The sequence below is a fragment of the Chlorocebus sabaeus genome, chromosome 24 (assembly GCF_047675955.1).
Source record: "Chlorocebus sabaeus isolate Y175 chromosome 24, mChlSab1.0.hap1, whole genome shotgun sequence".
NCBI classification, from domain to species: domain Eukaryota; kingdom Metazoa; phylum Chordata; class Mammalia; order Primates; family Cercopithecidae; genus Chlorocebus; species Chlorocebus sabaeus.
The window spans coordinates 11,741,140-11,767,968 of record NC_132927.1 but is presented as its reverse complement, the minus strand read 5'-3'; positions in this window follow the sequence as shown (position 1 = coordinate 11,767,968).

The following is a 26,829-nucleotide window of genomic DNA, read 5'->3' as shown; positions in this document are numbered from 1 at the left end:
AGTGAGACTCTGTCTCAAACAAAACAAAACCAAACCCAAACGCTTTTGAGACCAGCCTAGGCAACACAGCAAGACCCTGTCTCTAAACACGCACACAGACACACACACCACACATACACACACACACACACACACAAATAACAATACAACAAATAATATAAATTAAAACAATAATACAATATAACAAATATCTACATAGCATTTACACCTGATTACGTATTGTAAGTAATCTAGAGGTGATTTAAAGTGTGGGGGAGGTTGTGCGTAGGTTATATGTAAATATTACACCATTTTATATCAGAGACTTGAGCATCATGGATGTTGGTGTCTACAGGGCTAGGGGCCAGGGGTTTCCAGGAACCACTCCCCCAAGAATAGGAGAATGACTATACTTATTTATTATCCAGTCCCCTATTAATGGATATTTGAGTTGTTTCTCTTTTTTTGCCATTACAAACAATGCGATTTGAACAAACCTCCTTGTGGACATGTGGGATGTACCTGCAGGGTAGAACTGGAATGGCAGGGTCAAAGGAAATGTGTACTTTAATTTGGAAAGGTATTGCCAAATGGCTCTCCAAAGAGGCTGTGCCAGCTCATCCTCCCGTCAACAGCCATCAAAAGAAGCTGCTTCCCTGCCCTCTCACCAGCATCAGACTTGATTAAATGGTAAACCTTTGCCCTTATGATCAGTGAAAAATGGTATCTCACTGTGGTTTTAATTTGCATTTCTAAATTATGGTTGAGAAATGTGTATCATGTGTTAAGAAGTTATTCGTATTTTTATTTTTTTAGAGACAGGGTCTCCCTACGCTGGCCAGGCTGTTCGCAAACTCCTGGGCTCAGGTGATCTTCCTGCCTCAGCCTCCGGAGTTGCTGGGACCACAGACTTGGTCCATGTGCGTTCACTTCCGAAGACACAGGACTCTTTCTGCAGCCTGCAATGATGCAGAGCTCCGTCTGCCTGGACACACCACACGGCCATTTCTCACCTAGACTTTTGCCACTCACCCAGCTCTTCTCAGGAAACTCAGACAGGGCCCCATTCTCATGGCACCCCCGCTCTGACGTCCTCCCAAGCCCAGGGCCTCTCTCTAGTTGTAGAGACTGGGAAATCTCACTATTTCTCATCAAGCAGCTTCCCAAATCTGTTTCTGCGTCTTTTACACCCGTCTAAGGAGTCAGGATTCAGAAACCCAGAGTTCCAGAAGACTTTCTATCCTTTTCTCTTCTGTCTACTCTCATGTCTCTTCCCTAAGGCAGGGAATGGCCAGAAGAGCAAGCACATGTACGGGTGCGTGTGTGTGTCTGTGTGTGTGTGCCTGTGAGTCTGTGTGTGTGCATGAGTGTATGTATGTGTGTCTCAGAGTGTATGTGTATAAGTACATGTGTGAGTGTATGTGTGAGTGCACGCATGTGTGAGCCTGACAGTGTGTGAGTAGTGTATGTGCGTGTGTCTGAGAGTATGTGCGTGTGAGTGCATATGTGTGTGAGTGTATGTGTGCGAGTGCGTGTATGTGTGAGCATATCTGTGAGAGTGTGTATGTGTGTGTGTGAGTGCATGTGTGTGTGTATGTGCGTGTGAGTGTATGTGTGTGAGTGTATGATTGTGCGTGTGCCAGTGTGTGTGTGTATGTGTGAGTGTGTGTGTCTGTATATGTGGTTCCTGGGGAGGGGAGAGGCCGAAGCTGGAAGGACATCAGGGAGGAGAGCGCAGCCAGGCGTGAGGGCCTGGGGCGGCGGTCCTGGGGCCTCCGTGGGCTGTGCACTTGCTGTGCTGCTTCCCTGGAAGGTCTTGACGGGGTGCTGGCCAGCCCTGCTCTCCTGCTTGGCATCAGACGGTGAGCCTGCACATCCGGGCCCTCGGTCAGGTGCGTAGCATGCAGGTGCCCGCGGGTTTAACAGCCAGGCTGTGCTTGTTCTTGGTGCTCTCCACGAAGGCCTGGAAGGCAGGGGCCTCAAAGTGTCCCTTAAAAGGCCTCTGAGGCTTCTGCTTCCTCCCAAAGAGTTTCGTGAGTTCACTCTCAAGGAACCAGTGGGGGGAAAGAGTTTTCTCCAGAAAGCGCTCTTCTCTGTGGATGAGGCCTCCCCAGCCCAGGGCATTGCTCCCTAGCCTCCACTCCTGTTTTGCTGGGTTTCTTTGGGCCAGAAGGCTGGAGAGTGTAAAATGGCCCCACCGGCACCAGTGGCCTCAGACCCCTGTGTGTACAGGAAGGAAGCTGTAGGGGAGGCACTCGGCATTAGGTTACAGACACAACCGAATTCCTTCCTCACAGTGTGTTTGCCCCATGAGGAAGGAACCACACTCCCTGGTTCCTCCTTTGCGCTGCCTCCCACAGAATCAAAGCTCCATCTCCAAGCCTTTTAGTCCTAAGGGACTAGGTTCTTTCCGTGAGGTCCCACATTTCCTGAAAGTGGCCATTGCAGTGGATCCAGCCACCTGCACGTGGAGGTGCAGGTGCCCTTTTCTCTTCCTGAGCAGGGCCAGCTCTTCGTACAGCTTGTCTCCTTATCTCCAGTCACTTCTAACTGTCTCCTCCAGCCTCCCCCGTGAGCTCACTCTGCAGCCTGACCTAGTTGTGTGGGCCCCATCCTTGCCTCTGTGCTGATTACTCCCAGGACCTTGCTGCTTTCAGTTCTGATTCCTCTAAGAACTTTTCAGTTCTGAGTTCTTCCTCTAACTATTCAGTTAATCTTCTCTTCTCAGTGGTATCTTGGAGCTCCACCAGCAGGCCTGTCTTAGGGGCCTCTGGCCAAACACATCTCTGAAGTATATGCATTCGTGAAGCTTTGGGGTCAGGAGGCAGATCCAGTCCCATTTCTGGCACTGACTGGCTGGTCCCTTGGCTTCTCTGAGCCTCTTTCTTCATCAGTAAAATGATGAAAAAAACAATATCAACTTCACAGGGTGGCGAGCTCCATGGGCATCATGATCATATTTATAAAACATATGTGCTGGCCGGGCACAGAGGCACGAGCCTGTAATCCCAACAGTTTGGGAGGCTGAGGCAGGAGGATCGCTTGAGCCCAAGAGTTTGAGATCAGTCTGGACAACAAAGTGAGACCCCCATGCGTATAAATAATAATAATAATAATAAAATTATCTGGGTGCGGTGGCACATGCTTGTAGTCCTAGCTACTCAAGAGACTGAGGCAGGAGGATTGCTTGAGTCTCAGAGTTTTGAGTCTGCAGTGAGCTATGATTGCACCACTGAACTCCAGCCTGGGCGATAGAACGAGATTTTTCTCTCTCTCTAAAAACAAAAGCGTACGTGTGGCCACGCGCGATGGCTCACGCCTGTAATCCCAGCACTTTGGGAGGCCGAGGCAGGCGGATCACCTGAGGTTGGGAGTTTGAGACCAGCCTGAACAACATGGAGAAACCCCGTCTCTACTAAAATTACAAAATTAGCCAGGCGTGCTGATGCATGCCTGTAATCCCAGCTACTCAGGAGGCTGAGGCAGGAGAATCGCTTGAACCCGAGAGTCGGAGGTTGCAGTGAGCTGAGATCACGCCATTGCACTCCAGCCTGAGCAGCAAGAGTGAAACTCTGTCTCAAAAAAAATAAAAATAAAAAATAAAGCATATGTGCTATCAATTATTGTTACTATTACATGAAAAGCATTATTCATTGTCATTGATCCTGCCTCATCTGGCATAAATCTTGAGTCTAATATTTCTTGAGGGGACGGGGGTTTTCTCTACAATTTTCTCTCTTTATTTATTTATTTTTATTTTTAATTTTTTTCCGAGATTGCTCTGTTGCCCAGGCTGGAGTGCAGTGGCTCAATCTTGGCTCACTGCAACCTCTGTCTCCCAGGTTGAAGCAATTCTCCCACCTCAGCCTCCTGAGTAGATGGGATTAGAGGCACCCGCCACCAGGCCCGGCTAATTAGTTTTTTTTTTTTTTTTTTTTAATAGTAGAGACAGGGTTTCACCATGTTGGCCAGGCTGGTCCTGAACTCCTGACCTCATGATCTGCCTGCCTCAGCCTCCCAAAGTGCTAGGATTACAGGCATGAGCCACCAAGCCCAGCCCATTCTCTCTCTCTTTTTAATGTAACTCTTTTTTTTTTTTCTGTCTCTTACCAGAACGAATGTAATTCTTTTTTTAATTAGGAGGTGAGGATGATGGCTGCAGTGTTGGAGAGGAAAACAGAATAGGGTGTGGAAGGAAAGATAAATCGGCCATCAACAGCCTGGACTCCCAGGGTAGGTGGCAGCAAATTCAGCTGTGAAGGAATAGAGTTTGGAAACCTAGTGCTGGACTCCTCGTCTCTGTGGACAAGAGACCAGCCCCGCCTCTGCAGATGCCCTGTGGGCGCTCCCAGGAGTCTCTGACCGCACCCAAGGATACACGGGCAATTGGTGCCCTCTTCACTTGTCTGTGTCGCTCTGGCTTGTCACATCTGGAACACGGGCCAATAGCCCAGGAGGCAGGGCCCCAGGGAGACATGTGCTGGGCCACCTGCAGAGCGAGAAATGAAGGGACAGGGAGTCTCCTGAAAGGGGACAGCAAGTCTGGCAGCAGAGGGTCAGGAAAGCCTGAGGGCCCAAGGCCCTGAAGTCATGGGCTGGGGGTCTGCCTTGCAGGGAGGCTGAGCGGAGGAAACTCGAGAAGACGCGGGCCATGAGCTGGGAGAGGAAGCAGGAGGTTAGAAGTAAACCACATTGACTGTGGGGCTATCAGCATAGCAAAACGTTGCAAACGCCCTCACTTTCCATCAGTGTGGGAAAGGCTAAATACATACAAGTATCCACACGATGAGGAGGCTGAACGGAAAGATGAGAATTTGCATTATGTATTGATATGAAATGATATCCAAGTTAAATAAAATAATTTTCTTGTTGGTAGGGTTGCTTCAATTTTTTTTTTTTTTTGAGACAAGATCTCCCTTTGTCACTTAAGCTGCAGTGCAGTGGCGTGTTCATGGCTCACTGCAGCCTTGACCTCTTGGGCTCAAGTGATCCTCCCACCTCAGCCTCCCAAAGTGCTGGGATTACAGGCAGCAGGCACCAGGCCCGGCCCCCACCCCACAATACTTTTTAAAATAATAATTTGCATGCTTTTGAAAAGGAAGAATATTTACGTATTTGCTTGAATGTGCATAAAATGCCTCTGGAAGGATTCACAAAAACCCATTTCAGAGAGTGTTTATTTAACAGGTGGACTCAACCGGGGAAGATGAGAAAGTTCTGGACATGGATGTTGGCGATGGTTGCATACAATGCGAATAGACTTAATGCCACTGGACTGCACACTTAAAAATGGCTAAACTGGGGGCTGGGCGCGGTGGCTCACGCCTGTAATCCCAGCACTTTGGGAGGCTGAGGTGCGCAGATCACGAGGTCAGCAGATCGAGACCATCCTGGCTAACACGGTGAAACGCCGTCTCTGCTAAAAATACAAAAAATTAGCCAGGTGTGGTGGCGGGCACCTGTAGTCCCAGCTACTCGGGAGGCTGAGGCAGGAGAATGGCGTGAACCCGGGAGGTGAAGTTTGCAGTGAGCCGAGATCGCGCCACTGCACTCCAGCCTGGGCAACAGAGAGAGACACAGTCTCAAAAAAAAAAAAAAAAAAAAAGGCTAAAATGGGCTGGGCGCGGTGACTCATGCCTGTAATCCCAGCACTTTGGGAGGCCGAAGAGGGTGGATCACCTAAGGTCAGGAGTTTGAGACCAGCCTGACCAACATGGTGAAACCCATCTCTACTAAAAATACAAAAATTAGCCGGGCTTGGTAGCAGATGCCTGTAATCCCAGCTACTCGGGAGGCTGCGACAGGAGAATCGCTTGAACCCAGGAGGCGGAGGTTGCAGTGAGCCGAGATTGCGCCACAGCACTCCAGCCTAGGCATCAAGAGCAAAACTCTGTCTGAAAAAAAGAAAAAGAAAAATGGCTAAAATGGTAACTTTTATGCTATGTATATTTAACCACAATTTTTAAAAACCCACCAAAAACTATTTTGACAGTTGCCTGTGGGAAGAACTGGATGTTTGAGAGAGGGAGAGAGGCTTTTCACTGCATATCCTTTTGTACACATTGAAATATTTTCAAAAAATAAGTAAATGAAATTAAACATACAAGAAGCAGTAAGCAGGTAAGGCCCAAGGACAAGCTAAGCCTTGCTCAGCCTGTAGCCGAGAGGCAGCATGGGGGAGTGGCTGGCTCATTTACAAAGACACTATTTACAAAGCCGTGAGGGGCGTAGGAGAAGTAGCAATTGTGCAGCAACGCGGGGTGGACGGGAGCAAGAGGAACACCCCGTGGGACAGAGTCTGCCTGAGAGGGGCCGTGACCTTCCTTTTAGGTCCAGCCCAGCCTGGGCGACTCTGCGGGGAGGACTGCCGGGGAATGAATACAGACTCCCCACCCCTTCCCTCCCTTTGATCTCCGCTAGGCTCCTCACTGGCCATGACCAAAAGGTGCCAGAGGGCAAGAGCGGCATCCATGCAGTGCACACAGCAGCTCCTACAGGGCACAAAGCTGGAAGAGAGGAGGGATGACCTCTGGTAGGGCCTGTGGGCGAGGGGCCAGCCTGCCTGGGTGCACAGCCCAGCTCTAGCATTGACTACCTGGGTATCCTTAGGCATCAAGATCTGGAACCCAGCAGTAATCATAATGATCCTAGAGGCTGTTACGAGAATGAAGTTTGTTAACCCGTGTAAAGTGTTTAGGACAGCACCTCGCACAGGATAAACCCCAGACACGTGAATTGTGACTGGCTGTGTGAAACCTAGAAGCTTTCTGTGGCCTCTACGGAGGCAGGATCCAATGGGTCCATTCCGAGAGCGGGAAGGAGGAAGCCAGCAGTGGATGCTAAGTTCAGGCTGGCACGTGGGAACGACAGTAACACTGAGGCATTGAGAATCTGTAAGTATCAAGACTGTGTGGGATCTGCTGTGTCCGTTGTCCTTAAACCCTCACCATGCAAGCAGGCTGGGTGGAGTCGACCCTGTCTAACAGAGGAGGGGACTAAAGGGATGAAGCTCCCTGTCCAAGGTCACACAGCCAACAAAGGCCCACACTTTCACTGCTGCACCCCTCCCAGCTGCTAAACGTTCTTTTAGAAACTCAGAGCATGCTGGGGGAGGTGGCTCATCCCTGGAACCCCAGCGCTTTGGGAGGCTGAAGTGGGAGGATTGCTTGAGACCAGGAGTTTGAGACCAGCCTGGGCAACAGAGTGAAACCTCGTGTCTACAAAAATACAATAAAAACAAGAAACTCAGAGCCCATGAAAGATGTATAAGTTGCAATATAAAAACTTAGAATTGAGGCTGGGCATGGTGGCTCACTCCTGTAACATCTGCACTTCGGGAAGCCAAGGCAGACAGATCACTTAAGGTCAGGAGTTCAAGACCAGCCTAGCCAACATGGTGAAACCACATCTCTACAAAAATACAAAAATTAGCCAGGCGTGGTGGTGCATGCCTGTAATCCCAGCTACTCCAGAGGCTGAGGCATGAGAATCGCTTGAACCTGGGAGGTGGAGGTTGCAGTGAGCTGAATTAAGCCACTGCACTCCAGCCTGAGCGACAGAGCAAGACTCTGTCTCAAAAAATAAAAATTAAATTAAATTTAAAAATTAGAATTGAGAATATCCTCTATTTAGTAGAATTTTCTCCGAGCTTCTTACCAGATATCTTAGCACTTACACAGAGGGTAAATTCTGATTTCAGATTATGTTCTATGGGGAAGTCTTTAAGTGTCAAAAATGTCAGATCTATTAACTTTAAAATGCAACTTTAAAGAGGATTGCAGGAAATTTTACAAAAAATTAAAAATAATAAATCTATGTTTAAAAATAATGCATTTTTCAGAAAAATATCAGTGCCATGGTATTTAGAGTCAGATATGGTTAAGAAAGTGATTAGGCCAGGCGCGGTGGCTCACGCCTGTAATCCCAGCACTTCGGGAGGCCAAGGCAGGTGAATCACCCGAGGTCTGGAGTTCAAGACCAGGCTGGCCAACATGGTGAAACTCCATCTCTACTAAAAATACAAAAAATTAGCTGGGCATGGTGGCCGGCACCTGTAATCCCAGCTGCTTGGGAGGCTGAGGCAGGAGAATCGCTTGAACTTGGGGGGCGGAGATTGCAGTGAACTGAGATCATGCCATTGCACTCCAGCCTGGGTAACAAGAGCAAAACTTCATCAAAAAAAAAAAAAAGAAAGAAAGAAAGAAAGAAGAAAGAAAGAAAGAAAGAAAGAAAGAAAGAAAGAAAGAAAGAAAGAAAGAAAGAAAGAAAGAAAGAAAGAAAGAAAGAAAGAAAGAAAGAAAGAAAGAAAGAAAGAGAGAGAGAGAGAGAAAGAAGGAAGGAAGGAAGGAAGGAAGGAAGGAAGGAAGGAAGGAAGGAAGGAAGGAAGGAAGGAAGGAAGGAAGGAAGGAAGGAAGGAAGGGGAAAGAAAGAAATTCAAGTAGGCTGGGCATGGTGGTTCACACCTGTAATCCCAGCACTTTGGGTGGCCGAGGCAGGTGGGTCACCTGAGGTCAGGAGTTCAAGCAGCCTGGCCAACATGGCGAAACCCTGTCTCTACTGAAAATACAAAAATTAGCTGGGTATGGTGGTGGGCTTCTGTAATCTTAGCTACTGGGGAGGCTGAGGCAAGAGAATCGCTTGAACTCGGGAGGAGGAGGTTGCAGTAAGATGAGATCGCACCATTGCTCTCCAGCCTGGGCAACAAGAGCAAGACTCCATCTCACAAAAAAAAAAAAAAAAAGTGATTCAAGCACAAGAATATGTACCAAGAATAATGTTTTTCTTTTTTATTTTTAAATATTGAAATAACCAATATAAACACGTTTTATTTGTTCTAATGCACATATAATTATTTCAAATAATTTTATTTTTGAAAATAGTTTTTAACTGTTATTTTATAAATTCATCCATATAATAAAATGAATATCTTCGAAAATAAATACTTAACAATGTTTGAAGTCCAAGGCCACCGCCTATGTCAGCAGGTCAAGGATTACGTGGGTCATCTCCTTATTCCTTGTCCCCGCAGCTTCACAAATGGAAAGATAATTTTCATCCCTATCAGCCTCAATTCGTGGTAAATATAGATGAATGAGTGGATGGTTAAACAAAACATTGAAGGACAAATTGGCCAATGTACAGGGGAGCTAGTGACAAGACTGGAAAGACAGTTTGGTTTGGGTTACACAGGAAAGGCTTTTTTTTTTTTTTTTAGACAGGGTCATCTGGCTCTGTCACCCAGGCTGGAGTGCAATGGCACAATCACAGCTCACTGCAGCCTGGAACTCCCAAGGCTCAAGTGATCCTCCCACGTCAGCCTCCAAAGTACCTAGGACTACGGGTGCATGCCACCGTGCGCGGCTAATCTTTGTGTTTTTAGTAGAGACGAGGTTTCACCATGTTGGCCAGGCTGGTCTTGAACTCCTGGGCTCAAGCGATCCTCCTGCCTCAGCCTCCCAAAGTGCTGGGATTACAGGCTTGAGCCATTGCGCCCAGCTAAGGAGAGGCTTTGACGTAAGACTGAAGAGTTGAGGTTTTACGTACGAGGCAGCACTGTGCCCACTGGGGCATTGGGGTTTTGAACAAGAGAATGATGTGACGCAACTCGAATTCTAAGGAAGATTTCTCTCATGGAGGGACAAGGAGAAAACTGGCAGGATCTTGTGGGAGCCTGGGTTGGTTGGGGGTTAACCAGTCCCTTTGGCAGTGACAGGAAAGTCTGGCCCCAGGGAGGAAGCTCCCGATAGGAAATGTTTTCTTTCTGCATTTCGATGATGCCACCTGCCTCCCGAGGGGGTGGGGGTGGTGAGTTGAGTCCGTTGTAAGGTCAGGACCCTTGTCTCAGGCTGGGCATCACCCAGAACCAGAACAGAGGGCAGCACCAAGAGCCCAGCATGCCTCCTCCTCTGGTTCTGTTTCCGGGGAGATTCTGTACCCCAGAATGGGAAGGATTAGGTCCTTCCTTCCAGTCCCCGAGACCTTCTTGCACACAGGGAGACCCTGGCCAGAACATTCTTCAGACAGGTGTTTGTAACCCTTAGTGTATTTCCAGGATGCCCAGTGGATAACTTCTCACCACCCGAGACCATCCTGCTGTGATACATTCTGAGGGGCTGAGATAGCCCTAGAACAGAACATTCTAGATCAGCACTCCCTTGCTCTCTCCAGTCTTGCCTTGAATGCCAAAGTTCAAGTTGAACTGGATCTCAGGGAGAAGTCAGACAAACCATAAAGGAAGTGGCCGCCCTTCCCATCCATGCACACAGAAAGGCTGGGAGAGAGGAGGGGGCTGCCAACGGGAAGCTTCATTCTTGACCGCAAGACCAGTGCTGGGCAGTTGGGGTATTTCTCAGCAGGAAGGCGGGCTGAGTGATCAGCAGCCCCTTCCAGTGTCCCGCGGATGACATGCGACACCTGGGAGCCCCATACTGCTTCTTGCTAAAGTCACACCTCTTAAGAAAAACGGAGGGCAAGTCCCTTGCCTACAGCAGCCTCAGTGGTGAGAAGACTCTCTCTGGAATCAAGTGGCTATTTTCAAATGAATCTCCTGAGGACCAAGTGATCCAAGTCTGCTCCTGGCTGGTGGGATAGGGCTGGGCCATGGGCTCAAAAACGTATTGGCACTTAATTAATTCAACAAACATTTACTTATTTATTTTTTACTTATTTTATTTTATTATTTTGAGGCAGAGTCTCACTCTGTCGCCCAGGCTGGAGCGCAGTGGCATGATCTTGGCTCATTGCAACCTCTGCCGCCTTCCGGGTTCAAGCGACTCTTCTGCCTCAGCCTCCTGAGTAGCTGAGATTATAGTTGCCAACCACCATGCCCAGCTAGTGTTTTGTATTTTTAGTAGAGACAGGGTTTCAGCATGTTGGCCAGGCTGGTCTCGAACTCCTGGGCTCAAGAGATCCTCCTGCCTTAGCTCCCTACAGTGATGGGATTACAGGCATGAGCTACCATACCTGGCCCAAAAATGTTTATTGAGCACCTACTATATGCTGTGCCCTGTGCTGGGTAGGAAGAAATGATGTGAACAGAACAAAACAATGTGCTGCTGACGTCAGGATGCTCAGAGGGCCAAGACTTTTAAAGGTCGCATTCCCCAGTGGACCAGAACTCTCAGGCTGGAAGCAGGGGGAGGTTGTGAGTCCCAGAGGAGAAACAGGATGGTGGTGGCTCCTCCTACCTCAGAGGTTTGAAAATCTGGCCCGGGCAGTTTGTGGCACCCTGGTTGTGTGAGCTGAGAGCCTGGCTGGAATCGAGATAGACCCGTGACCGTCCACAGCTGCCCCAACAGTGAGACGGGTCTGCTCTTTCTATCTTCCGTAGTCGCTGAAGTCACAAGCTATGAGCAGTGTTCCCTCAGTAGGCCAGGGTCCTCGGGGGATGTATGAGGAGATGGTGTACACTGGAAGCCTGTCGAGTCACGGCTGGGGAAAGACAGGCTGGACACTTGGGCCTCCCAGACACCTGTGGCTGGGTTCGCCTTTCAGAGTTTCAGCCAAGCCTGAAATCACTCCAGGGACAAAGGAGACACATCTGCCAACGTCTGCCCAACTCTCCTTGGCCACGGGAGCCCGGGACCAGCCATAAGCCGGCAGGAGCCAGGGGCCGTGCGGGGAATGGGGCTGTGGCAGAGGCCTTGGGACACGCATGGGTCAGCGGAGGCCCTTGAAGTCCTGGGCGGGCAGGTTCCTCAAAAGCAAAATCACTTGAAACAGGTTGTGCGGGACAGCTGAGGCCCTGTGGCCAGCCCCCGAGCACAAGAGGCTCCTGCAACAGAAACCGCTGGCCAGCAAGGAAGCTGCTGGCTGGAGACGCACAGAGACGGCTGAGGGCAAGGAGCTGAAGGGCGAGGACGAGGGGGTGCCCCTGGGGCCCCCACCCTGAGCTCAGCCGCTCCATCTGGGCTCTAATCCCCTCTTTTGTTTTCAGCTCATGCTTCTCCCCCAGTGAAGGGAGGCTGGGAAGTTCTGCTGTGGCCCTAGGAGCTGCCAACAGCAGTAGAAGGCAGGGCCTTGGCAGGCAGCCTCGCCTCTGTGGGAGCAGGCGGCGCTGATTACTCTAAGCTGCCAGCCACTGCCGGTACTTCCCAGCCCGCTGGCCTTGCCTCCTGTGTGGTGGACTCTGTGGGAGGGGACGGAGGGGTGGAGCGGGAGGAGGAGACCCAGCCGGGCCTTGAAGAGGAGCTAGGAGCTAAGAACTTGACCTAGAATCCCAGGATGAAGGACAAGTCCAGCCCCCTCCAGGATTCAGGGTCTCACCAAGGGGAATGAGGGGCCCAAGGTTCACCCAGTTGGGTTCTGGTGGAGCCAGGAAGAGAAGGGATGCGCTGGGGAGGCCCTGGAGAAGGGCCCTGGTGGAGCATGTACTGTGTCTGTCTTTCCTTTTCCCTACAAATCTTAGGGACTTTCCTGGGGTCAGGGCGGCTGTGTGCAGCATGCAGGTGTGGGCTGAGGCATGGGGGTCAGGCTGTGTCCATCTGGACGATGAGTTGCCTTTTTCCAAATCACAGCAAGGCCCTGTGCAGGTCTGTACCTGGTGTTGCCAGGCCAGCCTCAGGGGGCAGCTCATCAGAAACCAGCCCTGCGCACTGGGGAGGCTTCGGGCCTGGGGTGCCCTTTCTCAGAGGAGGAGTCACAGGGATGAAGGCTCAGCCTGGAGGGGACCCGCAGGTCTGCAGGGTGCCCTGAGCCACTGGCTGGGAAAGCCTAGGCCTCCTTCCCTCCCCAGGCTGTTTGCTTCCACACCCTTCCCTGCCTGAGGACTCACTTCTGTCACTTCTGTTCACCTCAGGAACCAATCACGTTTCATCCTGAGTGGAATGAGGCTGTGGAAGTCAAGGCCATAACTCAGTGTGGCACCTGCATTTGACCTGAAAAAATATAGACCGTGAGGGTAAATGACCTGTCAAATGAGTACGTTGGGGCAGGACCAATTATTGAATTTCATACCTGCCCTAACATAATTCACAAGGATTTTAGATTTCCAGAAAGGAACCTCAAAGCCCTTTTCATGGCCACCGTGGTGACTCTCGCCTGTATTCCCAGTACTTGGGGAGTCAGAGGCAGGTGAATCGCTTGAGGTCAGGAGTTCGAGACCATCCTGGCCAACATGGTGAAATCCCATCTCTACTAAAAATGCAAAAATTAGCCGGGCATGGTGGCACACACCTGTAATCCCAGCTACTCAGGAGGTTGAGGCAGGAGAATTGCTTGAACCCGGGAGGCGGAGGTTGCAATGAGCTGAGATGGGCCACTACACTCCAGCCTGGGCAACAGAACCAGACTCCATTTCAAAAAAAAAAAAAAATTCTCTGTCAGGGTGGCAGGAAGGATTCCTGGAAATATGAAGGAGCTGAGGCTTTGAGGATAAATCCAAATTTGCAGGCTGGGGAGGCCCACCTGGCACAGAGGTGCAGAGGAGGAGCTTATCTGGGAACCAGAAGGAAGTGGATGACTGGGATGAGGTACAGCGGGCACCCGAGGGGAGAGGCCTAAGTCTGGGCCGAGGAGTAGACCCAGGGCCTCCACCTGGGTGGTGGTGATGGAGCGGGGGGCAGCCGGATAGCATAAGGGGCAAACGCCAGCCTTCTGTGGCACCTCCTCCCCACCGCCTCTGCGGCTGCCTCTGCCGCTGCCTCTGCGACTTCCTCAGGGCTTTCCTACGTTGTCAACCTGGCCAGCGTCCCACAGAGCAAGGTCCTGCTGAGGTTTTGGAGGGGGGGGCGGGCTCTGACAGGGACCCCTGGAAGGAGGCTGCTGCTGCCACCTCAGGCCTAGAGGCTCGTTCTGCAGAGATCACCTGGATACTGAGAACTGCAGCTGCTGTGGAATTTCTAGCCATAAACACAGAAATGCGGTGGGGAAGGAGCTGTTTAGGGAGGAGGAAGTAGGCACATTGCACACAGCTGCCGCTAGCCTGGGCTGGTCAGATTGTGCAGGGCGATGGTTCTCAAACTCAGCCTATGACCCAGGCGATGCTGTGATGCAGGTGCCTAGTGGGCTGAGAGCCCTGGAAGCTGGTGCAGAGCCACTGGGAAGGCTGGAAGCTAGTGGCCCACTGTGGGGCATGGCAGCTCCAGAGACCCCAGATCTGTTCCTCTGGTATCGGCCTCCTCCACCCCACCACAAAACCTCAAAAGGGGTCTTCCCCTCTATCCCACCTGCTCTCCCTGTGCTCCCACAGCTGAAGCAAAGGCAGTGCTAGAGGCTTGAGGGCCTTCTCACCTAAATCAGCAATCATATTCTTTCCACCAGGAAAATAGCCTAAACAGAGCAGACGTGAGGATTGCTTTGGGTGTGTCTGGGTCTCCAAGGCTGAAATGCATTTTACCTGCGCCTAAGTCCTTGGCCTCTTAGCAGTTACAGCTTATGGTAATGCAGTCAGTGGACAAAGATGAATATTCCAGAAGAAACCTTTAAAACCAACCAGGCAAAAGAGAGAGCTTATAGCTGCTAAGAACCTGGAGGCAGTGAGGCACACGTTCTTTGCCCATCCCACAGCTATTAATATTAGACTGCAGATGCCGAGGAAGGGGTGTGCACCTGGTTGCTGAGGAAGGGCAGCATGAAATGCAGGGCCCAAGGAGGAGCTCAGGCAGGTCAAGGACGTTGCTCTCAACCAGCCACCCTTTCCAGGGTCAGAGGCCGACCGAGCAGAGGCACAGGGTGCTTGTTAGCGGCTAGACATGCTCATCGCACAAGCTTGCGGGGCTCAATTAAGGGTCTTAGTCACCCACAGCCTTCTGCCTCCTAGGTCCTGAACTGCAGCCCGGGGATGGGGTGGAGGTGCTCTATCTGTGGGGCCGTCCCAAGGCCCTCGCTGAGGGGCTGGGCACAGTGAGGCCTGTGTTGGGACTTGCCGAACTACACCAGCACTGTAGCTCAGTATCCTTTGTGGGAGGCAGAGGTTTACCCTTGATAATCCTCTCCCCCGCCCAGCCCAATCCTAGCTCTAGCCTGTGGCCTTGAATCCCATGAAAGTTTCCATGTGACAAAGTTAGAAGGGGCTGCGCTGCCTGGTGGGAGACAAGTCCACAGGCCCAGCCCCAGAGCCCTAAACCCCTCCCTGTAAGACCCACATAGCCAACCACAATGAATAAATTAGCTGGATAATGCCATCCACCAGGAGGCAAATACTACTTTTATTTATTTATCTATTTTTAATTTTTTTATTTTTTGAGACAGAGTCTCACTCTGTTGCTCTGGCTGGAGTACAGTGGTGCGATCTCGGCTCACTGCAACCTTCCCCTCCTGGATTCAAGCCATTCTCCTGCCTCAGCCTCCCGAGTAGCTGGGATTACAGGTGTAAGCCACCATGCCCGGCTAAGTTTTGTATTTTTAGTAGAGACAGGGTTTTGCCATATTGGCCAGGCTGGTCTCGAATTCCTGACCTCAGGTGATCCACCTGCCTCAGCCTCCCAAAGTGCTGGGATTACGGGCATGAGCCACTGCACCCGGCCCACGTACTACTTTTAAGTCATAAGGCAATGTCACTTTGATTTGCTTCTTATTAGGCCATAAGCTTTGTTCGGTCTGTGTCCTTTCTGAGGCCTCAAGGGGGCTTCTGAGCCCCCTTTTGTGGGTGCAAAGAAGCTCTGAAACTTGGAGTTTGGATTTGGGTGAGAATGTAGGTCAACTGTGCTAGATTTCACAGAGCGAGGGCTGTGTGTGACACAAGAAGCCCTGTGCAACAGGGCAAGACTCCATGGTCATTGAACTGCACACAGACCTGGTTTTGAATCACCACCTACCATTGGTGTGACCTCGGGCAAGTCACTATCTCTGAGCCTCAGAATCCCATCTGTCAGGCAAGAAAACATCCACCTCATCGGATTGCTATTGAGAGTCAAGGGGATAGTGTTCAAGCACCTCCGAGGGCCTGGTACCTGGTAGTGGCTAGGTGTGTGCCCCTACCACCTCTCCTTCATTAGGAGCAGGAACCTTGGAATTCCATTCCTCTCCTGAGTAGTCATGGCCTGACCTCAGGAGGCAGCAGCAGCAAGAAAGGAAGGGAGGCAAGAGCAAGTGATGTTCTCACCAGACCCTCAGCCCGGGGACACGAGGGCTGTGTGGATAGAGGTGGGCTGAGAGGGTTTTGCATCAGGCTGGTCTGTTCCCTCCCTAGCCCATCTGCGTTTTCCTCTGGAGATGGCCTGGGGGGACCCAACCGCAGAGCATTCAGGTGGGACCCTGGCATTAGCCCCAGGGGTGGAGGTGCTGCATTTAGCCTTCCTCTGGCCACAAGCTCCTTGTTCAAGGGTCTCAGGCCACCTTGACTATGGGTCTCCACGGGGCCTGGCCTGCAGAAGGCCACACGGCACCGGTGCATCCCTGCATTGGTCACCACCCAGGACTGTGGCATGCAGAAGTGTTATCCATGGGCCTTCACTATCTGCTCCAGACACGGCAAGGAGTTGAAGTTTGAGAAACAGATAAACAAATTCCAAACATGAGCATAAACTTTAATATATTCAGACTGTTTTAGATATTAAATAGAAAAAAGACCTTGGTGCCTTTGAGGGTTCTGTGTGGCCTTTCCCTGGGTGGAGCTGGTTCCCTTAGAGGCAAAGCCAGGACCTGTCTCTTGCACCTTATGAGAGGGTAATGAGGGTGCGGCTTATCCTTTGTCCTCATGGTGGTGGCTGGAAAAGGGACCCTGACTGGCCCAGGACCTTCCTCGCCCTCCCTCCTCAGGTTTTGGGGAGACAGAGACTGCAGGTTGCCTGGGCGGCCCCAGGAACAGATTTGCATTATTTTGTGGCAACAAGCAAATTTCCTGGAGGGGATTTCTGGAAGAACTGGGAGTCACCCAGAGGGAAAACTTCAGGAAACAGGAGAGCAGGAGGCCGGGAGGAAACAGGCCTGGGCAGGAGCAGAGGCTGCTTGGCCTGAGGCTCTGGGCCAAGGGATGGCTAAGGCCTCGAACCCCTCCTCTGCCCTTCCTCACAGTGGGCAGGAAGCCAGGCCCAGAGCAGGCTCAGGCGCTGCCTCCGCGCCCTTGCTGACCTGCAGGAAACTTGCCCAACCCAGGCCTATGTCAGCAGCAGGACGATGACCTAAGAAGCCAGGCTGCAGAACAAGATGGAAAATTCCCGACGCTCCTGCACCTAAGGCTGCACCCGGGGTGGGAATATTATGCTTCTCTGGCCCTGACTGCATGGGGGAGGGCTGCCCCTGCTCTGGGCTGGCGGCTCAGTCAGGGGCTGGGACAAGAGCAAACTGAACAGCTTCAAGGGGAGGGAAATGGAGCCCCAGCCCTTGACCTTCCACTTGGTTCCTGCGTCGCTGGACCCGGCATAACTGTGGCTGTGTGGGTGTGTGTGTTGGGCAGGGATGGGGTGGTGATTACAAAACAGAGGAAGGCGGGCCTACTTTCTGCATAGAAAGAACATCCAACAGCCCTCCAACACAAGCTGAGAATCTGAAAAAGTCAGGCCATGTTGGCTTAAAGAAATCAAGCCGCATATCCAGCAGTATATCAAGATTTTAAATTTAAGAACTATGGGTCAGATGCAGTGGTTCATGCCTGTAATCCCAGCACTTTGGGAGGCCGAGGTGGGTAGATCACCTGAGGTCAGGAGTTCAAGATCAGCCTGGCCAACATGGTGAAACCCCGTCTCTACTAAAAATACAAAAATTTAGCTGGACGTGGTGGCAGGAGCCTGTAATCACAGATACTTGGGAGACTGAGGCAAGACAATGGCTTGAACCCAGGAGGCAGAGGTTGCAGTGAGCCGAGATTGCGGCATTTCACTCCAGCCTGCGTAAAAAAGCGAAATTCCATCTCAAAACAAAACAAAACAAAAAGAACTATGACAGCTCAGATGCGTATGTTCTGAAGTTCATCTGAACCTGGTTAATGCAGTGCCTGGCTGGCCTTGGGGAAGAATGTCCACGAGGCACCTGCTGTGTGCTGGGCAGGTTCACGTGGAGTCTCTCTCGTTCAGTCCTCGGTTGGTGAGGGCTGCATCACAGGAGGACAGGCCCAGCGCAGCACAAACCGAAAGAGAAATGCTTCAGACAAATGTCCATCCTCAGTTTCTCCTGGGAAGGCAGCCTGGAGCAGGCTATTTCCAAGGCCCTGAAAATACAGGTGTTTTCCCCTCAGTCATCTCCAGAGCAGGAGCCTCCTATGTCTCAGGAAGATAAGAAGGATCCAAATGCCAGGAGGAGTGTCCTCTGGACACTTGGTGGGAGCCCAAGAGCCCTGGTGCCAGGCCCAGGAAGGCCTCCCCACCCCTCTGGGGCCTAGCCAGGGGAAGGAAGGAACGAAGACACATGGGATAGGATTTCCAGACCCAAGGCCAGCAATCCTCCTGGTTCCAATCATCGGATAGGCAAGCTGGTTTGTAGTTTTCCACAGGTGACAAAAGCCACAGGAAGGTTGTAAAATCCCTCCTGCGCCAGTAGGCTTCAAGAGGCTACACTCTCTCTATAAGAATGTGAAATGGTAGATTCAATAAAATCTAGTGTGTGATAACATAATAATTTATGCACATCTTAAAATAACTGGAATAGTGGGGTGGGTGCGGTGGCTCACGCTTATAACCCCAGCACTTTGGGAGGTTGAGGCGGGCAGATCACGAGGTCAAGAGATGGAGACCATCCTGGCCAACATGGTGAAACCCCATCTCTACTAAAAAAAAATACAAAACTTAGCTGGGCGCGGTGGCATGCGCCTGTAATCCCAGCTACTCAGGAGGCTGAGGCAAGAGAATTGCTTGAACCCGGGAGGCAGAGGTTGCAGTGAGCCGAGGTCACACCACTGCACGCCAGCCTGGCCAGTCTGGGCAACAAGAGCGAAACTCCGGTCAGGCGTGGTGGCTCACGCCTGTAATCCCAGCACTTTGGGAGGCCGAGGTGTGCGGATCATGAGGTCAGGAGATCGAGACCATCCTGGCTAAGACGGTGAAACCCCGTCTCTACTAAAAATACAGAAAAATTAGCTGGGTGTGGTGGCGGGCGCCTGTAGTCCCAGCTACTTGGGAGGCTGAGGCAGGAGAATGGCGTGAACCCGGGAGGTGGAACTTGCAGTGAGCCGAGATCACGCAACTGCACTCCAGCCTGGGCGACAGAGTGAGACTCTGTCTCAAAAAAAAAAAAAGAGCGAAACTCCATCTCACGTTTAAAAACAAAACAAAACAAAACTGGAATAGTATTATTGGAGGGTTTGTAACACAAAGAAATGATGAATGTGTGAGGTGATGGATACCCCATTTACCCTGATATGGTTATTATACATCATTATGTCTGTATCAGAATATCTCATGTACCCCATAAATATATACACCCACAACATTTTGTTTTAAAAGAGTGTGAAAAGAAGGTAGAAGAGCCTGGGCTTTCTGTCAGGGCTCACTCACTTCAGGGCCCCCTGGCATGGCCCAAAGCTGTAGAGGGGAGCTGGCAGCCCCAGAAGGGCTTCATTTCCCAGTCTCTCCTCCCCTTTCTCCTGGCCCCCTGGGCACCTCCACCTCTGCTCCTACCTCCCAAGCAAGGCTTGACTCACACACTCCTAAGGGGCAGCCTCTGGCCTCTCTCCATCTGTGCCACCCCCTCCTAGGACACTGGGGTGAGGAAGCCCCGGGCGGCAGGCTCTGGGTGCAGGTCAGAGGCCTCCCCGTCTGTGCTGGGGTCCAGCTGAGCCAGGACCGCTGAGCCCCTGAGGGCTCTGCAGGCCTCGGGATGGGAAGGGAAGGTGTGGGAGATGACCCTGAGCTCGGAGCGCCCCTCAGAGCTCCAGAGACTGTTTTGGCTCCTGGCAGGGTCAGAGCAGCTTGGTGCCATCATGTGTGCTCCTCCAGGAGGAGAAGGCTCTAGCCAGGGCAGGACTTGCCCTAAAGGCCAGGGACCCCCATCGGGAAAAGCTGCTGTCTATGGGTGTCACGAGGAAATGAGTGCCCAGGAAGAACAGGGTCACCTGGAAAGAAGCAGGACGTTGTCTCCCTGGCTGAACCACAAGCCTTGCGCAGGTGATGCAGGGCCTCGCCTGCTCTGCCTTGGCTGAAGAGGTACATTTATAAAGTTCGGGCTGGCTTCTGCCTGCCTGACCACACTGCTTGGGTGACAATGTTCGCAGGAAATCACATTTTGTTTGTTTTGTTTTTTTTTTTTTGAGACAGAGTCTTGCTCTGTAGCCCGGGCTGCAGTGCAGTGGCCGGATCTCAGCTCACTGCAAGCTCCGCCTCCCGGGTTCACGCCATTCTCCTGCCTCAGCCTCCGGAGTCGCTGGGACTACAGGCGCCCGCCACCTCGCCCGGCTAGTTTTTTGTATTTTTAGTAGAGACGGGGTTTCACCGTCTTAGCCAGGATGGTCTCGATCTCCTGACCTCGTGATCCGCCCGTCTCGGCCTCCCTAAGTGCTGGAATTATAGGCTAGAGCCACCGCGCCCGGCCAGGAAATCACATTTTGGTAGTGACTGGTGAGGATGCTGCGGAAACCGGACAGCACTAAGGAGCTGTTCTGGAAGGGCTCTGCCAGACTCCCCTGCCACAGCGTAACTGCTGTCTTCTCAGCACTTCAAATGCATTGTGTCATTTATTCCTCATAGCACTTCTTTGAGACGGATCCTGTGGTTTATACCCCTTTTTTTCAGAAGAGAAAAACTGAAGCTGTAAATTACTCAGCTGTGGACTGAGAATTTGGTCAGGCTCTGACTGTGGGAGAGCTGGAAGTCCCAGCACTTGACTCTAGCGGCTGGAAGCCTGGGGATGCGAGTGCCCCTTTCTGTGCCTCTGTAGTCAGGGCTCTTGTCTCCTGAGTCTTCCTGAGGCCAGACTTGAAACAGAGCAAGTGCATGGCTGGGGCTTTGGTGCTAAGATGCAGCCACCTGGAGCTGTTGGCTCTGACCTGTTCAGCAGGGTCCTCCCGACTCGCAGTGTTGCTGGATTGTCTGGTGTGCCAGTGTCTGGACAGGGCCTCATAGGACTATTTATCTCTCTCCCGGGAAGCCCCTCCCTTCAAGGTAGGCCTGGACTGGGGTTTTTCAGAAATGAGAAATCAGCTGTGAGCACCTGCAGCCTCTCCTGCTTTAGAAGAAACAGCATAATACCCTGTTTTACAACGACCTTTTGTTTTTTTAAGTACACTTCACAGAGAAAGAAAGAAAAACCCAGAAGGGATCTCCACGTAGTCTGCGGCAGGAAAGGGGCCTCTTACGGTATTGTTGGTAGCTTTGAATCATTAGAGGCATCTGCTCATGACCTGCTGAAGGGCCCTCACAGAGTCCCTCCCAGGAAGGAGGCCTGGAAGCTGGTTTTTCACAAGAAACATCTTCATGCCCAATCTGCTTCTGTAAAGGCCAGACTGCCACCCTGCTGGATGCAGACAGGATGCAAAGTGGCCACAGATATCTCAGTGGCAGCTCAATAACTTGGAGGAGATACTCTGCAGCTCAATAACTTGGAGGAGATACTCTGCAAGGGCCTAAATTCTTAGCCCCTGGGGAGACTTAGTCCGTCTTGGTCATCACCCTGTGCCCCAGAGCAGGGTCTGACTTACAGGAGGGGCTCAAAAATATTCGTTGATCAATAAGAAGTATTAAGAAAATGTCTCCTAAATTGACAGGAGATGGTGCAATAACATGGACCCTGTACAGTCTTCTTCCTTGGGTTCCCTCTTGAAGCACATGTTCTCAGGTGGCTGGGGACACAGAGGCAAAGAGAAGCAGGCGGCCTTCCCAGGTCCCCCTGCAGTGATGGGTCTCTACAGCCAATCCATTAGGATCACTAGGCTGTTTTTCAGAGGAGGTGATTTTGCCCCCTGCTGTGTCCATCCACAACTTAGAGCTTGACCACTGTCACTTACAAAATACCAGCACAGCCATCTTCACCGACACTGTTTTGCCTTCCCTCTTGATGAGGACTTGTATGAGTTCCTAGAAAAAGTGGCAGCCAGGCGGCTGGAGGCTGCTCAAGCAGCGTGGCCCCAGTTTTACCGAGTGGGGCAAACAGGTCTCTGAGGTAGTTATCAAGCAGACGGCTAGACGCCGCCAACATCCGCGCTGCTGCTCACGGCCTCTATCCCTGGAAAACCCCAGCTAGGCCCGGCACTCTGGGGCTGTTTGCTGGGGCTCTCCCCAGATCATCCCTCCTCTGCTGAGGGAACAGGTCTTTCCTGTTCTTCTTCTGCTTCTCCTTTTCTTCCTCATTCCAGTCCTCAGTGGAGGCTTAATCACCGCAGTGCACTTGGTAAAACCTAAACCACTGTGTTAACTCTGAGGTTTACAGGTCACCCCCCTGCAGTAAGGCCAGAGCCTGATTTCTGTGGAAAGCACGCCCCTAATCCAAACGATCTTCTTGTGGTAACTGCTCGAAAGGGACGCCAGCAGCTTCACCAGAGTTTATGCCAGTCCACTTGCCATTTGGTACAGTGCATTTCCTTGGTCTAAATGCACATTTCCCTACATTCCCCTCGTATCTCTGGATGTGGGAGAGGTCTCTCAGTGACAAGGGGCTGTAGCAGGGCCTGGTGTAGCTGCCACAAGCCCTGGAAAGGGGAGCCCCAGGCTGAGGTTGCTGCTAAGAGTTAATTACTGTTAGACATTTGCATTTGTTATCCCCTGGTCTGGCTGTTGGAGTCTAGGATGATGTCAGCAAAGGCACAGATGACATAAGCCTAAGGCACAAGGTCACCTTCTGAAAACACATTTGACTCCTCAGCACACCAGTAACCTCCCACCCACCAAGAGAGCAGCACAGGTGGCTGAGCCCCAACTACACTTGACTGTGATCTTGTCACCTGCAGCTGCTGCCCACAGTGCTTCCCAAGCAGTGGCAAATGCCAGGCCTGACTAGGGTACACTTTCAAAAGACTCATGCCCAGAGCAGTGTCCTGGGAGACTTGGACTTGATAGATCAGGGCTGAGGGCCTGGAACTTTACAGCCTGGAACTCCTGGGCTCAAGCAATTCTCCCACCTCAGCCTCCCAATTAGCTGGGGCTACAGGCATGTGCCACCGTGCCCGGCTAATATTTTAATTTTTTTTTTTTTTTTTGAGATGGAGTCTCGCTCTGTTGTCCAGGCTGGAGTGCAGTGGTGTGATCTCGGCTCACTGCAACCTCCGCCTCCCAGGTTCAAGCAATTCTCCTGCCTCAGTCTCCCAAGTAGCTGGGAATACAGGTATATACCACCACGCCTGACTACTTTTTTTTTTTTTTTGAGACAGAGTCTTGCTCTGTCACCAGGCTGGAGTGCAGTGGCGCTGTCTCAGTTCACTGCAACCTTTGCCTCCTGGGTTTAAGTGATTCTCCTGCCTCAGCCTCCCAAGCAGCTGGGATTACAGGTGTGTGCCACCATGCCTGGCTAATTTTTTGTATTTTAGTAGAGACTGGGTTTTACCATGTTTGCCAGGCTGGTCTCAATCTCCTGACCTCGTGATCCGCCCCCCTTGGCCTTCCAAAGTGCTGGGATTACAGGCGTGAGCCATTGCATCTGTCCATTTTTTGTATTTTTAGTAGAGATGGGGTTTCATTATGTTGGGCAGGCTGGTCTTGAACTACTGACCTTGTGATCTGCCCACTTCAGCCTCCCAGAGTGCTGGGATTACAGGCATGAATCACCTTGCCCAGCCACTATTTTAATTTTTTGTAGAAACAGGGTCTCCCTGTGTTGCCCAGGCTAGTCTCAAGCTCCTGGGCTCAAGTGATCCTCCCGCCTCGGTGTACTGGGATTACAGACATGAGCCACCACGCCCATCCAAATTGAGCAGATTGTGTGGAGAGTTCACCATCCCACATCAACTTTCCCTATTATCAGTATCTTGCATTGGTGTGGCACATTTGTTACAATTCATGAACTAATACTGACACATTATTATTAAAGTCCATATTTTATATTAAGGCTTATTTTTTCTATTGTACATTTCTACAGGGTTTGATAAAGGCAAATGTCATGCATCCACGATTACTGTACCAAACCCAAGTTTCACTGCCCTAAACTGTAGAGATGCCACTACATATCTATTAGAATGGCCAAAAAAAAAAATTTCTTTTTATTTTTTGAGATGAAGTCTTGCTCTATTGCCCAGGCTGGAGTGCAGTGGGGTGATCTCAGCTCACTGCAACCTCCGCCTCCCAGGTTCAAGTGATTCTCCTGCCTCAGCCTCCTGAGTAGCTGGGATTACAGGTGCAAACCACTGCACCCAGCTAATTTTTGTATTTTTAGTAGAGACAGAGTTTCACCATGTTGGCTAGGCTGGTCTTGAACTCCTGACGTCAGGTAATCTGCCTGCCTAGGCCTCCCAAAGTGCTAGGATTACAGGCACAAGCCACCTCACCCGTCCAAAAAAAAAAAAAGGTTTTTAAATAACAGTACCAAATACTACTAGCAAGGGTGCAGAACAGCAGTAACCGGTGGGAATGCAAAATGGTACAGCCACCTGGAAGACAGCTGAGCAGTTCTTACAAAGCTAAACACAGTATTAGTGTAAAATCCAGCTTATACCCACACAAAAACCTCACAAACAAATGTTTATAAAGCACCTTTCTTCATAATTGCAAAAAAACAGGCCAGGGGAGGTGGTTCATGCCTGTAATCCCAGCACTTTGGGAGGCCAAGGCAGGTGGATCACTTCAGGCCAGGAGTTCGAGACTAGCCTGGCCAACATAGTGAAACCCCGTCTCTACTGAAAATACATTTTCAGGGCATGGTGGCGCATGCCTATAATTCCAGCTACTCAGGAGGCTGAGGCAGGAGAATTGCTTGAACCCAGGAGGTGGAAGTTGCAGTGAGCTGAGATCGCATCACTGCACTCCAGCCTGGGCGACAGAGTGAGACCTTGTCTCAAAACAAAACAGAATAATAATAACGATTGCCAAAAACCAGAAGCAAGCAAGATGTCCTTCAATAGGTGAGTCGAAAACAAACTGTTGTACATCTATACCATGGAATATTATTCGGCACTAAAATAAAATGAGCTATCAAGCCACAAAAAGACATGGAAAAATCTTTCGTGCGTATTGCAGATGAAATAAGCCAACCTGAAAAGGTTACTTACTGTATGAATTCAACTATATAACTTTCTGGAAAAGCAAAAACTATAGAGACAGTAAAAAGATAATGGTTGGCCGGGCGCGGTGGCTCACGCCTATAATCCCAGCACTTTGGGAGGCTGAGGTGGGCGGATCAACTGAGGTTGGGAGTTCGAGACCAGCCTGACCAACATGGAGAAACCCCATCTCTACTAAAAACACAAAATTAGCCGGACATGGTGGTGCATGCCTGTAATCCCAGCTACTCAGGAGGCTGAGGCAGGAGAATCTCTTGAACCTGGGAGGTGGAGGTTGCAGTGAGCAGAGATTGCGCCATTGCACTCCAGCCTGGGCAACAAGAACAAGACTGTATTAAAAAAAAAAAAAAAAAAAAGGTTTGGCAGCAAAATGTTTTATTGAACTCAATTTCTTAATCAGTTTCCTTTTGCTGTATATCTGGGGTATTTTCAATTTCTTCATACATGTTTCTTATTTTAAATGTGGAAAATACAGAAGAATATAAGCGAAAAAATGCCCTTGCAATTTCACCAGAATAACCACTGTTGCCATTCGATTGTCTTCTAGAATTCTACTGTTTCCCTTCTACCAGTGGTTCTCCTTTCTTGGCAAATAGACTCATTTGAATATCTGATAAAAGCTATGGGCCTCTCCCAGGAAATTAGGACATGCACCAAATTTTGCATACAGCTTCAGAGTTCTAGGGACATCTATAGCCCATCCCAGAAATGCCCCGCAACAAGAAGCTGGGAGACTGATCCATCAGCTCCAGGTGGCATTAATTACCCCAAAGTTTCAGGCTGTATTAGGCTTACACAGCCTGAGCAGGTTTTCCTGATTTCAGAGAAAGCCCTGAGGCAGGGAAGCAGAGAACTGCATAAAGTACTTTCTGGGTGGGATGCTGTTGGCAGGAGTCAAGACTATCCACCAGGGTATGGCAGGAATGAGGAAGGCAGAGTACCAAAATGTCTGCTGCAGGGATCACACTGCATATTTTATCCTGTTGTTTTTTTTTTTTTTAACATAATATTACATTGTAAATGTTTTTCATATCATTAAATATTCTTCAAGACAGAGGTTTTAATGGCTGATAATATTCCACAGTATTGAATGCAATGGAATTTATCATTGTATATAAAATTATATTATTGTACATAAAAATTACTCTGACACAATTCCTCATCTCTAATTACTTCTCTTAGACACATTCTTACAAATGGGATAACTTGGCTGGGCGCGGTGGCTCAAGCCTGTAATCCCAGCACTTTGGGAGGGCGAGATGGGCGGATCACGAGGTCAGGAGATCGAGACCATCCTGGCTAACATGGTGAAACCCTGTCTCTACTAAAAAAATACAAAAAACTAGCTGGGCGAGGTGGCGGGCGCCTGTAGTCCCAGCTACTCGGGAGGCTGAGGCAGGAGAATGGCCTAAACCCGGGAGGCGGAGCTTGCAGTGAGCCGAGATCCGGCCACTGCACTCCGGCCTGGGCGACAGAGCAAGACTCTGTCTCAAAAAACAAACAAACAAACAAACAAAAAAAACAAATTGGATAACTTTTCTTTCTTTTTTTTTTTTTTTTTTGGTTCTTGATAAATATTTCCATATTGCCCTCCAGAAACATGTTTGTACTTCTACCAGCAAAAGGAGTAGCTAACTTTATTTATTTATTGTTTTTTTGAGGTGGAGTCTTGCTCTGTTGCCCAGGCTGAAGTGCAATGGTGCAATCTCAGCTCACTGCAACCTCCGCCTCCCGGGTTCAAGCAATTCTCTTGCCTCAGCCTCCTGAGTAGCTGGGACTACAGGCACATGCCACCACACCTGGCTAATTTTTGTATTTTTTAGTAGAGACGCAGGTTT